Raw genomic sequence first — 16,375 nt, 5'->3', positions numbered from 1 at the left:
GAAACTCACCCTGCACCCCTGGGAGCTGGGAATTTGGATGGATTTCACCTCCCAGCTGTTTCTCCTCCAGTGCCAGGGGAATTTTTTACACCCTGGAATGGTTTTTTGGCCCTTCCCAACATGGAGCCCTGGAAGTGCCAGGGCCTGGAGCTGGGATGGGCTGAGCCCTCACAGCCCCCTGCCACCTCCAGCCAAGCTGTGAACTCTACAGGCAATAATTTTCCACCCTTTTCCCCTATTTTTTCCATGGAGAATTGTGGTTTTTTCAGGCAGTGATCCCCCTCATCCCTCAGAACATATCCCCATCCCCAAGCCCTGGAGCCAGCAGCATCTTTGGGGTTTATTTTCCTCTCCAGGACCAAGGATGCTGCACTGAGATGCTCTGGGATGGGATGGGATGGACAGGCACACACTCCCCTGCTCCCAGCCCTTCCCAAACCCAGCAGGAAGCAGCAGGAAGAGCTTGCTGGTATTAAAGTTCTTGGGAAGAGCCTTCCCCACTCCCCTGGGCTCCACAGGAGCCGGGCACGGTGCTCTGGGACCTTGGGTGTTTCTGTTCCGTTGGCTTGGTTTTCTATGAGCCCGTCTTTGTAACGTGAATCGAGGATTTCTTTTCTATTCTGTAATTATAAAAGTCAAAGGAAAGTTTCAGCTGGTGCTGTTCTGCTTCGGGGCACTTCCCTTCCCTGGGCAGTTCAGGTGATTAAGGTGGGGGTGGTTTTTAATTTTTTTTTATTGTTATTATTCTTTTTCTCTTTTTCCCTTCCTTAATACTGCCACCTCTCCCCTCAGGGCTCTGAATGCCCCAGATTTGCCCACCTTATATCATGGAATGGTTTGGATTGGGAAAAGAGCTTAAATCCCACCCAGTGCCACCCCTGCCATGGCAGGGACACCTCCCACTGTCCCAGGTGCTCCCAGCCCCAATGTCCAGCCTGGTCTTGGGCACTGCCAGGGATCCAGGGGCAGCCACAGCTGCTCTGGCAATTCCAGCCCAGCCCCTCCCCAGCCTGCCAGGGAACAATTCCCAATTGCCAAGATCCCATCCAGCCCTGTCCTCTGGCAGTGGGAGCCATTCCCTGTGTCCTGTCCCTCCATCCTTGTCCCCAGTCCCTCTGCAGCTCTCCTGGAGCCCCTTCAGGCCCTGCAAGGGCTCTGAGCTCTCCCTGGAGCCTTCTCCTCTCCAGGGCAGCACCCCCAGCTCTCCCAGCCTGGCTCCAGAGGGGCTCCAGCCCTGCAGCAGCTCCCTGGATTCCTCTGGGCTCTCTCCCGCAGCTCCAGGTCCTTAATATCGGGGGCTCCAGAGCTGGGAACAGCTCTGCAGGTGGGTTCATTCCACGGCCACAGTGCTCCAGCATCCCACGGGTCCCCAGCCGGGGCGTCCATCCCACCGTGCTCCTCCGCAGCCGGGCGGGAGGAGCGAGCCGAGCCCTTCCCCTGCCCCAGCACGGATCTGCCTCTTCCCCGCCCCGCCCAGGCCAGCCCAGCCAGGTTCCGCAGCCGGGCCGGGCACGCCGGAACATCCTCCAGAGGTGGCAGAGCTGCAGCTTCAGCCTCGTGGGAAGGGTGGGAGAGCATCAAACTGGCGGCTGGAATGGACTGCGTAAAGTGGTTCTCCATTAAAACCTTTAATTTTGGGACAAACTTCGAGTTTATAACCACAGGTTTGGTTTTAGAGCCAGAATCGTCTTTTGAGAGCAGTAGGGGGAATTCTTGGGATGGGGCCAAATCTGTCCCAAATGTCACCTGTGCCATGTGATGTCCCCACCCTGCCCCCAGCCAAGCCTGGAGCCGGGTGCAGCGTCCCAAAAAACCATCGAGGCACCCCAAATTTCAAATCCAGTGAGTGTGGGGATTGCATTCATACTCACAGGCACGGGGGAGTCTGGGGGGGTCGCTCTGAGCCCCTTTCACCTTGGCCCCAGCTGGTCCCTCTGCACAGCCCGGGTCCCATACTCACAGTCCTCTCCCTTCCCCATAGTCCCGTGTCCCATTCCCACAGTCCCTGTCCCCTCTCCAAACTTCTGTCCCCTCTCCAAACCCCTGTCCCCTCACACAGACACGGTCCCCTCCCTACAGCCCCTGTCCCCTCAGAAACCCCTGACCCCTCTCCAAACCCTGTCCCCTCCCAGGCTGTCCCCTCCCCTCGGGGCTGAGCTGTCATTACCGAGTCCGAGCAGTGCCCGGGCCCCGGTGCAGAGCCCCCGGCGCGGCCGTGACCGGGAAGGCAGGCAGAAACACGAGCTGATTTTCTTCCATCCCAAGCCCGGCAAAGAAACGGCGGAGGAGCAACAAAGGATGAATTTTCCCCCGCGCAGCCGCCGGAGCCCAGCGAGGCACAGATGTTCAGGAGTAAAAAAGCCGCTTTCAGAGCCTCCAACAAAGGCATAGAGCCGCTTTTCAGGGGTTCGGGGATGTGGGGAGCCAGCTGGGCGCTCCTAGGTGTGCTGGGATCCGGGGAACGGAGCAGGGAGGTGTTCTCACTAAACCAAATCCAGCCAGGGACACGTTCGGGGTTTGATCCTTCCTGCTTTGGCTCCTGAGCAAGCAGGGATGGAATGAGCATCCCTGAGCAAACGGGGATGGAGTGAACACCCCAGAGCAAGGACAGATGGAGTGAACATCCCTGAGCAAGGAGGGATGGGGTGAACACCCCTGAGCAAGCAGGGATGGAGTGAACATCCCTGAGCAAGCAGGGATGGAGTGAACACCCCTGGGCAAGGAGGGATGGGGTGAACACCCCTGAGCAAGGATGGATGGAGTGAGCACCCCTGAGCAAGGAGGGATGGAGTGAACACCCCTGGGCAAGGAGGGATGGGGTGAACACCCCTGAGCAAGGATGGATGGGGTGAACACCCCTGAGCAAGGACGGATGGAGTGAGCACCCCTGAGCAAGGAGGGATGGAGTGAACATCCCTGAGCAAGCAGGGATGGAGTGAACATCCCTGAGCAAGCAGGGATGGAGTGAACACCCCTGGGCAAGGAGGGATGGGGTGAACACCCCTGAGCAAGGAGGGATGGAGTGAGCACCCCTGAGCAAGGAGGGATGGAGTGAACATCCCTGAGCAAGCAGGGATGGAGTGAACATCCCTGAGCAAGGAGGGATGGGGTGAACACCCCTGAGCAAGGATGGATGGGGTGAACATCCCTGAGCAAGCAGGGATGGAGTGAACACCCCTGAGCAAGGAGGGATGGGGTGAACACCCCTGAGCAAGGAGGGATGGAGTGAACACCCGTGAGCAAGCAGGGATGGAGTGAACATCCCTGAGCAAACGGGGATGGAGTGAGCACCCCTGAGCAAATGGGGATGGAGTGAACACCCATGAGCAAGGAGGAATGGAGTGAACACCCCTGAGCAAGGAGGGATGGGGTGAACATCCCTGAGCAAGCATGGGTGGTTCTCCAGGGGTCCCAGCCAGGTGGAGATGGGACAACCCCAAGGATACCCTCCTAAAACCACATCACCATATCATAATGTGAGTGTCCCCAAACTCCCCAGCCCTTCATCCCCAGAGAAATGCCCTTTTCAGGGCTCCCATCCTGGCTCCTGGTCCTGGCTGGAAGGTGACATGTGGATGGACACTGCATGGATGTGACACCTGCCTTGGTGACAAATCTGGAGCTTTCTCTGCTGGCTGTGGTGCAGCCACAGCACGGGCACAATTTTTCACTCCATACATCTCTATTGCTCTTTCTCCTTATCTATATTAAATATATTTTATGAAAATAAATATAAATAGAAATATATAGAAAATAAATGTCTATAAATAAAGAAAAAGATAAAGATAAAAATAAAGATAAAGATAAGGTGAAGATAAATATGTGGCCCCCTCAGCCCCCAGGATGAGCAGTCAGGATGCCCTTGCAGGAGCGCAGCAAGGTCCTGCTCTGGTCCTGCCCTAGATCCAGATCCAAACCAGCTGGGTTTAGCCCTAGAGCCTCAGGGAGGGGCTGAGCACGGGGTGGAGGCAGCTGGAGCACGGTGTGGGCAGCGAGGGTGGAGTTTGGCAGGGATTTGGTCCCGGTGCCACCGTGGGCAGGGCAGGGGACACTGCTGGGAGCAGGGGGAGGTGGCAGCTGGCACAGATGGCAGGAGAAGCTCCACGGTGCTCCTGCACCATTCCCCGCCCTTGGCCACGGGATCCCCTGTGCTGTCCCTGCACCATCCCCCCCTGGGCATCCCTACCAGCCCCTGGGCTGTCCCTGCACCATCCTCTGTGCTGTTCCTGCACCATTCCACGGGATCTTCTGGGCTGTCCCGGCCCCTGAGAGCTTTGGTCACAGCTCTGGGCTCTCCAGGATTCCCAAATCCACCCTGCAGACCCCACTCACCCCTGAGGGCCCTGCCCTGCTCCTGCCACAGCAGCCAGGGGGGGGTTGCAGGTGGAGGGGGTGGGGAGGCAGCACCTCCCGGGAGGGAAGGGAAGGGAAGGGAAGGGAAGGGAAGGGAAGGGAAGGGCCTCAGGAGTGGCAGAAGGATTCATGTCCCTTTGCCACCACGAGTGCAAGACCTGAGTGTGGGCTGGAGTACATCCCTGTGGTTACAGCCCGGGTGGTTGCAAGAACAGGGAAAACTGGGCAAATTCCCACTTGGGACTGGCTGAACAAACCTTCCCAGCCAGGCTCTGAGGTCCCTGTGATCTGCTGTCCCTCTGTGTGAGCAAAGCTTGGCTCCTGCTGATTGTAAAAATTATAAATTGTAGAAAGGATCTGCAAGTGGAACACCCAGACAGTGCTGCCACCACCACCCCAAAGTGTCACCTGGGATCACCTCTTGGGGGGTGCTCCCTGCCCTCCTCCCTCTCCAGCCTCACCGGAGGGGCAGGACGGCTCCAGAGCATGGATCAGCCCTGCTCAGCACGGATTTGCTGCCTCCAAATGACACCGAGGCGATTTGGCTCCCGAGCCAGGGGTACCTGAGCTCCCAGCAGGGGCTGGGAGGAGCTGGGAGCTCCAGGGAGGATGAGGGAGCTGAGGGATGCCGGGCAGGGCAGAATGGGGTCGGGATAAATCATTCCTGGCCTCAGGGTGTGCATCTCTCTCTGCTTTCCACCGGGAGATTTTTTCCAGCAAAACCATCGAGCTCCATCTGCTCCCCAGGCGGCTCCTTGGGGCTGGGAGGTTCTGGAGCTCCGCGGGGACGGGCCAGGAGTGACAGGAGGTGTCCGGGCTGTGCCCCGGGCTGTGCCCCGGGCTGTGCCGCAGCAGCAGGGAGAAGCAGCAGCCCCAGGCAGAGCCGCAGGAGCCGGGGGCAAGGAAAGGTGGAATGAAGCTGCCTCCACCTGCCCCGAGGCACAGCCCGTGCCCAAACCCCGGCAGTGCGCGGCACAGGGGTGGCAGGAGCGCCGCCGGGCAGGGGAGAGGGACGAGGCACCAGGGAGCCCTGGGCAGCACGGCAGGGGCTGGGGAGGGTCTGGGGGGACCCTGGTGGCAGAAGGGGTTGTGTTTGGGAGCAGAGAGGCTCAACCTCCACCCCTCACCCTGCACTGCTCAGCAAACCATCCTGGGTTTCTGCGGAATTGCTCAGCAGAGGAAAAGCAAAAACATTTAAAGCACCAAACTTCTGCCCTTCAGGCTCCTTCCAGCTTGGCCAGGAGTGGGCACGGGGATCCCCTTGTCCCTCTCTGCCCTGGACAGAGCCAGCCCTGCCTGGGCCGGTGCAAAAACCCCTATTTGTGAGCCTGTTATTAAGGAGTGCACAGCCCGAGGGGGCTGAATTAAGGTTACAGGCAAATGTAACGCTGCTATTTCCTAAATTTGAGCCCAGGAGTAGGCAGCTGGCAGGGTGGTGGCCTTAGAACCGTGACAGTTTTGAGGCTGTTGATTTCTCTTAGCTGGGAACACAACAGGAAACGTCTGGAAGGTGCACGGAGCAGATAGCTGTGCCCTGGGGAGGGCCCCAGGGCCACTCCAGCAGCATCAGCTCCTTGTCACCTTCTCCAGAGTGACAAGGACCAGAGCAATTTGGAGAAATTAAACACCAATAAATAAGGTCTGGGGAGCTGGAAGCAAAGAGTGGGCTTGAGGACTAGAAAAGCCAGCTGCCAGACCAATATTGTAAAATTAGAGAGTCTCACAATATCCTGAGATGAAGGGACCCCCAGGGATGATCCAGTCCAACCCCTGCCCAGACCCCCCAACAACCCCACCCTGGGCATCCCTTCAGTGCTGTCCAAACACTCCTGCAGCTCTGGCAGCCTCGGGGCCGTGCCCATTCCCTGGGGAGCCTGGGCAGTGCCAGCACCCTCGTGAGTCCCTGCTCACCCCTGGCTCCTGTGTGAGTGTTGCTGCTCTGTGAGTCTGCTCCAGTAATGGTAAACATTGTCCAATATACACAGAAATTCCAATAAATAGCTCTGGCTGCAGGGGGAGGGTCCCCTGGTCTCAATGCTGTGCTCCACCCCAGCTTAGTTCTGGAGATGTTGATAAAAAAGAGGAAGAGTGACTTTTTGTAAAGAGAAAGAGACTGGAAGAACAAAGGGGAATGGTTTTAAACTGAGTGAGATTCAGATTAGATATTAGGAGGAAATTCTTCCCCGGAGGTTGGGAAGGCCCTGGGACCTGGGCCCCTGGATCCCTGGCAGTGCCCAAGGACACTGGGGCTGGGAGCACCTGGGACAGTGGGAGGTGCCCCTGCCATGGGACTGGATGGGCTTTGAGGTCCCTTCCAACCCAACCCATTCCAGGATTCCATGATGCTGTCAGAGCAGCAGGAGGAAGTCAGAGCATCCCTCCTCCAGTTTTCCAAGGAAGGGCTGATGCAATGCAAATGAGAAGCAGGGAGCTGGCAGAGGGAAATCACTCCCCAGAAATGCAATCAGGCCGTGGGGCTGTGAGGAGAAGTCATGCGGACAGGAGGGCAGGAGGCTTCCAAAGGGCTGAGTCACATAATTGCCTGTTGAGAAAACCCAGCCTCCATGTCCTTAATGATAACAAACGAGCTGGAAACCTTAATCAGCCTCCTGCTTCAGAGCACTAATGACAGAATCTGGGACAAGGAATGGGGCGGGGGATGATCCCCAAAGAGAGGAGTCTCACCAGCCCCTCTGAGGAGCTGCTATCACTCCAACCACGACAGCATTTGGGGACAAGGTGGCACCAGTGAGTGGGAAATGACCCTGGGCAGCATCTGCCTCCCTCCCCATGAGGCAGCCCCTGTGCCCCAGCCACCCCTCCTGGTGCCCACAGAGCAGGTGTGTGGGTGGAAGGATCCAGCTGGGATTTTGGGGTTGATGCCTCAGGTTTTAGCTTTTCTATTTTTCAGGTTCTGTGCTGCTTTAGTGTGTGGGTCTGGGATTCATATTAGGGAATGGTGAACTCTCTGCACAGAGCAGGGAGACAAAACAATTCCTTCTCTAGCTGGGGACCAAGGACAAATGATCCAAATCTCAGCCCCAAGAGCAGAAATGACATGGACTGAAGAGAGAAAAACAAGAAGGATGGGACTGCATGGGCTGGGGCTGGAAGGGGACAATTAACTCCAATATGCTAATGAACCAAAACTTGTAAAAATGTGAGATCTTGTGACCAAGCTCTCTTTTGCTTCCATCTCGGAGCCATCCAGGCAGAGCCATGACTGTGGCTCCGGTACTGCCGGGGTGTGGCCTTTGAAGGCACTTCAATATATATCCACTTTATTCCCCTTAACTCCATCTAGCCTCTGTTCCAGCTCCTTAGGGCATCAGGGTGACCTAGCAAGGCCACACACAGGGCCAGCCCTGGCTGTGACTGGCCTGGGGTGTTTGGAGGGACAGGTGCTGCAGGTGAGATGTCCTGAGCAGGGACAAGGCTCCCCCAGGCCCTGGAAGTGCTGGCCATGGATCCTGCAACTCCTTCCCAGCTGGATCTCAACCACAGGCCATGGATCCTGCAGCTCCTTCCCAGCTGGATCTCAACCACAGGCCATGGATCCTGCAGCTCCTTCCCAGCTGGATCTCAACCACAGGGACACCACAGCCACCCCCGCCCGGGGAGAAGGTGCCACCACCTGAACCCTCCTGCCTGGAGCTGCTTTGTGAAGGCACAGGAATTTTCAGATCCCACCAGCTCCCAGGTCTGTGCTCCATCCAGCTGTGCCCACAGCTCAACCCTCCCCTGTCTGCAGGGAGCAGCTCTGGCATCCCAGCCGCTCACCTATTAACCCTTCAGCCTCTCTCCCCGCTCCTGTTCTCTCTCCCCACGATCCCTGCAGGGTTTGGCAGCTGCTTCAAAGGGCTGCTGGGAAGGTGGGAATGTGAGCAGGGCTGTGACACGTCTCAGCAGCAAGGATTAGGGGGAAAATCCTGAGCAGGGACAAGGCTCCCCCAGGCCCTGGAAGTGCTGGCCATGGATCCTGCAACTCCTTCCCAGCTGGATCTCAACCACAGGCCATGGATCCTGCAGCTCCTTCCCAGCTGGATCTCAACCACAGGGACACCACAGCCACCCCCGCCCGGGGAGAAGGTGCCACCACCTGAACCCTCCTGCCTGGAGCTGCTTTGTGAAGGCACAGGAATTTTCAGATCCCACCAGCTCCCAGGTCTGTGCTCCATCCAGCTGTGCCCACAGCTCAACCCTCCCCTGTCTGCAGGGAGCAGCTCTGGCATCCCAGCCGCTCACCTATTAACCCTTCAGCCTCTCTCCCCGCTCCTGTTCTCTCTCCCCACGATCCCTGCAGGGTTTGGCAGCTGCTTCAAAGGGCTGCTGGGAAGGTGGGAATGTGAGCAGGGCTGTGACACGTCTCAGCAGCAAGGATTAGGGGGAAAACCCAGGTGGTTTTTAAACCAAACATGAATTTCCTTTTTCCTGGTTTAGAGCTCTGTTGGGTGTTTGTGTGGCTGCCATTCCTGCAGGTTTCTGAACTCCATCCTCATTTTCAGTGTGGCAGAGGGGTGCAGAGGGGCACTTGGGGGTCCCTTCCAGTGATCCTTGACCCTCTGTGCCTGCCAAAACCAAAAAAACATTTGTCTACCAAGCATTTTCCTGACCAAAACATCCCTTGCTGCCTGGGCTCTGAGGAAAACACCTTCTTGACCCCACAGAGTGAGAAGAAGCCCCATGTGTCTTTTATCCTGGATTTATGGATCCCATAAATCCATCCTGGGTTTATCCTCACTTATCCAGGGCATATCTCACTGCCAGCCTCTGGCTCTCTTCTCCTGCAGTGGCTCCGTGAGCTGTGACAAACTGGAGGAGGGACAGCAGAGGACATCACTGGGATCACAGAACCATGGAATGGTTTGTGTTGGAAGGGACCTTAAAATCTAAATCCAACCCCCTGCCATGGCAGGGACACCTCCCACTGTCCCAGGTGCTCCCAGCCCCAATGTCCAGCCTGGCCTTGGGCACTGCCAGGGATCCAGGGGCAGCCACAGCTGCTCTGGCAATTCCAGCCCAGGCCCTCCCCACCCCCTGCCAGGAAACAATTCCCAATTCCCAATATCCCATCCAGCCCTGCCCACTGGCAGTGGGAGCCATTCCCTGTGTCCTGTCCCCCCAAATCCTCATTAATAATCTCTCTCCACTTTTCTTGTAGCTCCTTCAGGCACTGGAAGGTGACAATTTGTCACTATTTAGTCACAGTTTGGAAGATGCTTGTCTTCCAGGCTGAACAACCCCAGTTCTCCCAGCCTTTCCTCCCAGCACAGCTGCTCTATCCCTCTGTCCATCCTGGTGTCCTCCTCTGGACTGTCTAGTGGCTCCATGCCCCTCCTGTGCTGGAAGCCCATTCCCCTGGGAAGCAGAGGCATTGGCATGGCTCTTTCCTCACCATAGGACGTGGCATAGCTTTGCCAGCAGCTCCCCTGAACACAGAGAGGAATCAGTGGGATCTGAGCAGCCTCAGGACACCCCAGAGCACTGGGGACTGGGGACTCCATGCACGGCTCACCACAGCCCTAAGCCCAGCTGGTGGGTGGGAGCTGCTTAAAAACTTTAATTTTTGGGGCTGTATTTTCACAAGAAAAAGCAGCTCCACAGCCAACACCAAACTCTCAGACCCTGCTGCTGCCAGGTGGGTCCGCAGCCAGAACTCCCTGCAGCTTTCCATAACCACAACATTTCAGCAGCCGCTTTTAGACACTTGGCTGGGACTCCTGAAAAAAAACCCCATCTGCTCTGGGTGTCTCAACACGAGCGTGGAAAGAACCCGTGGGTGAGGGGTGTCGGTGGAAAGCAGGGGTTTATCTGATGGCTCAGAGCTGTTGCAGAGCCCAGGGACCCTCCCTGGCCACTGCTGGTGACAGGTCCAGCTCAGGAAGCGTTTCCATGAAGGTGGCACTGGGAAGGCCCCTGATTTCAGGGGTCTGGAGCAGCTGCTGGAGCAGTGGATGTGCTCAGGAGCAGCACTGGAGCTGCCCAGCTCAGGGCTGGTCATTGTTTTGTGTCTCAAGGCTCCGGGCTTTGACGAAACGCTGCCCCAGTGATGTAAATCAATGATGCACTTGGCTCTGCAAGGATTTTTTGGTCAAGCCAGCACACTCTGAAAATATTCTGCATAAAGACCTCAGCAGTTTTTGGCTTGGCTTGGGAAAAATTGAGTCAGTCAGTGAATTCTTAATTTTTTTTTTTCTGGTGGCCAAGGAAATGTTGGTGCCCTACACAGAGGGAGATCCTCTTTCCTTCAATTTAGCTTTTAATTGCAGGCCTCAAATTGTCATTGAAATAAAAGCGTTGGATACCCCAAGTCTGGGGCCAGCCAGGCCTCCCTGGGGCAGCACTGAAGCCACTTTTAGGAGCCCCCCAACCTGTGTTTCCTCCCACGTGAACCCCCTGTCCTGTGCAAGTGTCTCCCTTGTGGAGCTGTGGGAAGCTCTGCTCCCAGGAGGATGAATCACAGCAGCAGAGCTGGGTTTGTTTGCTCTTAGACTCCTTTAAAGAGAAGATTCTGTGGTGTTGGGCATCGTGCCACTGGGCACAGCATCTGGGCAAAGCAGGGGAGGAGGGTCTGGATTTGGCCATTTGGTGGGGATGTGGAATTTTGATGCTCAGTGAAGAACACCATGGATTGAAGCCCCTTCTGTGGGGCATGGAGGGAGAAAGGCCCTTCTAGGGAGTCATTTGGAGGTGGGAGGACACCAGTCACTCCCTGGAGGTCCCTTTTTCCCTCTGCAGATGAAGATGTATACCAGGATAACTTCTGTCAGGAGTGGTATGGAGTCAGCCAGGGCAGCTCTTGGTGGCCAACGGTGCGAGGAAGATCAGAAGGACATTTCCACCCCCAGAAGGTTTTTCCTGTGGAGGTGGAAGTTATTTCACTGCCTGTTCCTTTCACTCTGGCTCTGAAGCTTTTGGAGCAGCATGTTCTCCCAGTGGGAGACTTTTCCATGGATGGCAACAAGCTGGGAGCTTGGGCGAGGTCTGAGGCAGAAGAGAGGATGGCAGTGGTGGGAGGCAGGAGAGGCTGTGGGAGAGATGGAAGTGCTGGAGATGAGACCCAAACTCCCCCTCAGCCTCACAACCGCAGGACTTCTCCCTAAATCCAGCAAAATTCGCTGGGAAATGAGGGTTTGAACCACTCACATTTCATGCCCAGCAGGACTCCTTCCCTCCCCCTCTCATTACACCGGCATAACATAATTATCCCAGGCATAATTAATAGAAAGCACGTTTCCAGTGTCAGCAAGCAGCCTGGGTGTGTGCTGAGCCCACCTGGCAGAGCTCTTATCTCTGCCTCACAGCACAGGGACAGCACTGCTGGGGACATCAGGGCCACCGCCAGCAGGACAGCTCAGGGACAGCCTGGTGGGGTGCTGAGGGTGGCAGCTCGCAGGTACAACACCCCAAAAGTGGCTAGAAGAAGTGCAGGGCCCTCTGTCCCCAGTGAGGACATGGTGTGGGAGAGAATTCCTGACCTCTCAGGCTTTGCAGCCCAAATCTTTGTCAGCCAGGAGCCATCGCTGGTGCCTTGTATCAGCCCAGGGTGCCCAGGAGATGGGTGGAACCAGAGGAGAAGGGTGTGCAGGCAGATTGAGTTGGTCCAGTGCCCAGATGACACAGTTCCACCATTCACATTTCTACCCCAGCGAGAGGCTGGCCTTGGCCACACCACTGGCGTTTTGGGGACACTGCATGGGCCCCCACAGAATCATGGAAATATTTGGGGTGCTGGAAAACACCTCTGAGATCATCCAGTTCAACCATTAACCCAGCACCGCCATGTTCACCACTAAACCACATCCTCAAATTCCACATTCACACAGTTTTTGAACACTTTCAGGGGTTGTGGTTTCACTTTCTGTGCTAATGCCTGATATCCAAATTTTTCCTGATATCCAATGCAAACCTCCCTCTGCACAACCTGAGTCTATTTCCTCTCTTGTTGTTCCCTGGGAGCACAGCCCGACACCCCTGGCTGTCCCCTCCTGTCAGGAGTTGTGCAGAGCCACAAGGTCCCCACTGAGCTCCTTTTCTCCAGGCTGAGCCCCTTCCCAGCTCCCTCAGCCTCTCCTCACAGGACTCCTTCCCCAGCCCCTTCCCCTCTCCATGGAATTCAAGACACTGGAGCCACAGGAATGACCCAGAAGAGCCATGTTCACTTCTCAGCCTCGCGTGGGTCCATGCTCGCTGTCACAGCAGAGCTGAACCTGGCAGAGCCGAGCCCAGCAGAGCCCCAGTTTATCCCAGCAGGGCTTGGCCAGGTCACACAAGCCAGACTGCTGCTGGCCAAAGCCACCTCTGGGTGTCTGTACAAGGCTCGGCTTCAAACCCACCCTCAGCAGGGAAAACTTTTTCTCGCTGTTTATCTTGACTGTCCTGTCACGCCCGGCCTGGCGCACCCAGCACCAAACCCTCCAAGCCTTGTTTCCCCAGGTTTTTGGGGTGAGGTCCTGCTGCCCCACAAGGCAGTGCACGCTGGAAGAGGCGGTGAGGTGGTGGAGCACCCATCAATCACCCCGGCAGCCTATCGAGCAGAAAATGGATGCAAGGCACGGCTTGATCCAGCTTTGCACGTGTTTTAACGACCGAGAACCCGGGCTTGAAGTAACTTCTTGTACCCTCATAACCCACAAAAGCTGCGGCCGCGGAGACCCGCCCGCGCCGCGGGCTCTGTGCCCCACGGCCGGCCGGAGTCCTTGGGAACAGCTTCCGGTTCTGTCTCCGTGCAAGTGAGGGCACGTCCCGAGCTCTCCCCAGCGCCGGCACTTCCCTCCTGATTCCCTGCGTGCCTCGCCAAGATGGGGAGAAAATATTCCATGAGCGCATGAAGCGCTCAGCCTCCCGCACAGCGCCGGGAGCGCAGCACGGCGGGGCAGGAGGGACAGGAGGGACGGGAGGGCACAAAGGCGCTGCCCAGGGCTGCCCCTTTAACATGGAGGAGCCGGGGCAGAACTACCGCTCCCAGCGGCCAGCGCCGCCCGCCCTGCCCTGCCCGGGCTCCGCGCCCAGCGCCGCACGCCGGGGGCTGTAGTTTCCCCGCAGCCCCGGCTTTGTGGGCAGGGGACGTGGGGAGGGGGAGGCACGAAGGGAGAAGCGCCCCAAAATTGTGTTTGGCGGTTGGTGGAGGGTGAGGAGGCGCCGCGGTGCAGCCGGCGCTCGGTGCCCCCGGTGCGGTTCTGGAGCAGGAGGGGGATCACCGCTGTTGGGGGCTCGGGGAGACCGGGCTGGGGGGCTCGGTGTGCACGAGCTGGGAGTGCCAAGGCTGGGGGGACTCCGGGAGCTCAGGATGCCCAGGCTGGGGTCGGGGGGAGGCTCGGACGGAGACCACTCGGGGTGCTCAGGCTTGGGGAGCTCAGGGTGCACAGGCTGGGAGGCTTGGGGTGTCCAGCTTGCCCAGCCGGGGGGGGCTCAGGATGTCCCGGCTTGGAGGGGCTCGCTGTGCACAAGCCGGGAGTGCCAAGGCTGGGGGGACTCGGGATGCTCAGGCCGGGGGGGCTCGGCGGCTGTGGGATGTCCGGGTAGCGGGGTGCAGAGCGTTCAGGATGCCCGGACTAGCGGGGAAATCAGGGTTCCCCCAGGCAGGGGGGGGCTCAGCCCCTTCCATCCCCGCCAGCCCGGCGAGCGCTGGTGGCGGTGCCAGCGGCAGCGCGGGGCTGGAGGCGGGGCTATGCCCGCACCCCGTCCGGGGCAGGGGCCGCGCTGGGGGGGCGCTGCGGGCTGACCCCGGCCTGGGCAGTGTGGCAGGGTCGGGGAACAGCCCGGGCGCGTCCCGGTCGGGTCGGGTCCGGTCCATCCCGATCCACCCCGTCCCGTCCCGGCCCTTCCCGGTCCATCCCGCCCCGTCCCGGCGGCGCTGGAGCGGCCTCGCCTTCCCGTGGTGCAGCGCGGCCGCGGCCCCGCCGCGCCGCCATGTTGTCGGAGTGAGCGGCCGGGGAGAGGCAGCGGCGAGCGGCCGGGGGGGGCCCGGCATCCGTCTGCATCCGAGCGCTCCGCCCGTGAGTACCGGCCCGGGGCCGGCTCCGCGGCGCCGCGGACCCCCGCGGACCCGCCCGTGGGCGCATATTGGCGGGGGGCGCGGGAGGAGAGGCCCCAGGCCGCCCCGAAGGCGAGCGGCGGCGGGGGCGCTGCGCCGGCGCTCCCGCCCGGCTCCCAGTCGGGGCCGCGGCCTGGGCCCATTGTTAGCGGGGAGGGGGCGCGGGGGGATCCCCGGGCCCCGAGCGCGGCCCCGCGGGCGCTCCGGTAACGGGGACGGGGGTTATTGTTGGGGGGGCGCGGGCCCATCGCAGCCCTCACCCGCCTTGCCCCGGGCCCGGCCCGCCGGGGGCTGCCCCTTGGTCTGTGGGGCTCCCCCTTCTCCTGGGGAGGGTCTCCCCTTTCTCCTGGGGCGGTTTGATACCGGGGGGGCTCTCCCTTGTCCCGGGCCTTCAATCCCGGGGGGCTCTGTGGCTCCGGCCGAGGCCCCGCTTTGTTGCCCCCAGGGCTCCGGTGGGTGGTTGGGTTCCGTCCCCCCCCGGTTTTGGGGGGGTTTCGGCCGCTCTGGGGGTCCCTGGAAGAGGAGAGGGTCGGGGCTGGCAGCGGGAGGGAGGAAAAAAGCAGACAATCCTTTCAGATGTGCTGGGTGACCCTGGGGGTTTTGTGTTTGTGTGGGGTTTTTCTCCCCCCTTGTTTTTATCTCGTGCTCACATAACGACAGCCTCGGCCCTTGTGAGCTGCAAAGTTGGAATTTTAAGAGCCTCTCGGCCCAACCTGAGAAACGCTCTGATTCTTTTTTTTGTTGTTGTTATTGTTGTTGTTTGCTTTGGTCAATGTTTAATAACTTTGTTCGGAGCTGAGATTTTATTAGGCAGATCATGAGTAAGGAATTTCCTTTATTAAGAGGGATGGAGGTGGGGGAAAGGGGGACCGTGGGTCCTTTTGGGTTTTAATGTTGCTTTTGGGAATCCGATGGGTCAGGCATTCAGTGCTGCGGCTCCCCAGGTTTTCAGGAGAGCACAGGGATAGCGTTAAAAGTTCTGCTAGGCCACAGAGCTCTCAAACAATGGCTCTGCTTTCATTTCCAGTGGAACTTTCCAAAAAAAACCCACCCAACCCAAACTCCTCCGCTTTGGGGTTGAACTTTTTTGAAACGGGCGTTTTACACCGCGTTAGTTTTGTAATAATCTGTGATTTTGAGAGTAATACGGAACCAGAGCCGGCGGGATCTGGCTGTGGAGCCGCGCTCTGTGTGGACTAAAGCTCCTTTATTTAGTGTTGTCACCACCGGTACTTCAAACTCTCAGGGAGATTCCTCCGAAGTTTTTTGTTGTTTGTGGAACGTCCCATAATCTGCAGTATCCTGCCTGCAGTGACAACACGGAGCAGCTCGTTTCCACGCCGTGTTTTCACCCAGGGAAGAGCAGAGCCGCCTGCCCTGAGCGCGGTGGAGCAGCGTGGAAGCCTTTGTTTGCCAACCCGGGGTTTCACCTTGGAAAAGTTGATCCTCTGTGTTTAAGAAGAGTTTGGGAATGCAAGAGGCTCTGGAGGCCCTGAGCAGCTGCGGCTTTGCCTGTGTAGGTGGCTGCCCGTATTCCCGGCGCTCCGGCAGCTTTGAATGACAGGATTCAGCTGTCCCGCTGCTGCCTAGATCGCGGCATTCCCATAAAAACACGGCTTGGAATTAAACTTGAACTACCCACAATGCTCCCTTCCCCTTTGCTCCCTTGCAAAATGTCGCCTTTGCCAAGTTTTCCGCTCGTGTTTGGAGCAGCCCAAAGAGGAAGCGCCTGGGAGCAGCCTCTCCTTAATCCATTGACTGAGATTTTCTGGACCCTCCTGATTTTTAAGATAACAGCTTTATTAACTCAGAAATTAATTAGCGTATGTGGGCAGAGGGATCCGCAGCCTTTTGAAGGAGCAAAGACTGTGGCAGTGCGACTTTGTACCTTGTTTCTTACTGTAAAAGGGCTTGTCACAATCTATAGATACTGGAAATTTTTTGGTGGGGATTCATAGTATCTTCCTTTGTTTGTTTGGTTTTTTT

The 16,375-nt window shown here is 58.1% G+C and overlaps 1 protein-coding gene across 6 annotated transcripts in view; it reads left to right on the top strand.

Annotated features, from left to right (window-relative positions):
- Window positions 1-14,197: 14,197 nt before the first annotated feature.
- PUM1 (pumilio RNA binding family member 1) overlaps window positions 14,198-16,375 on the top strand; it is a 75,987-nt gene continuing 73,809 nt past the window's right edge. For all 6 annotated transcript variants that reach the window (XM_041479304.1, XM_041479301.1, XM_041479303.1 and 3 more), the window contains exon 1: window positions 14,198-14,351. The gene's annotated coding sequence lies outside the window, so the exon portion shown is untranslated. The remainder of the gene's footprint in view (window positions 14,352-16,375) is intronic.

This window comes from Pyrgilauda ruficollis, unplaced genomic scaffold (assembly GCF_017590135.1).
Source record: "Pyrgilauda ruficollis isolate IOZ18807 unplaced genomic scaffold, ASM1759013v1 scaffold48, whole genome shotgun sequence".
Lineage (NCBI taxonomy): Eukaryota > Metazoa > Chordata > Aves > Passeriformes > Passeridae > Pyrgilauda > Pyrgilauda ruficollis.
This window is presented reverse-complemented; position numbering and strand designations above follow the sequence as displayed.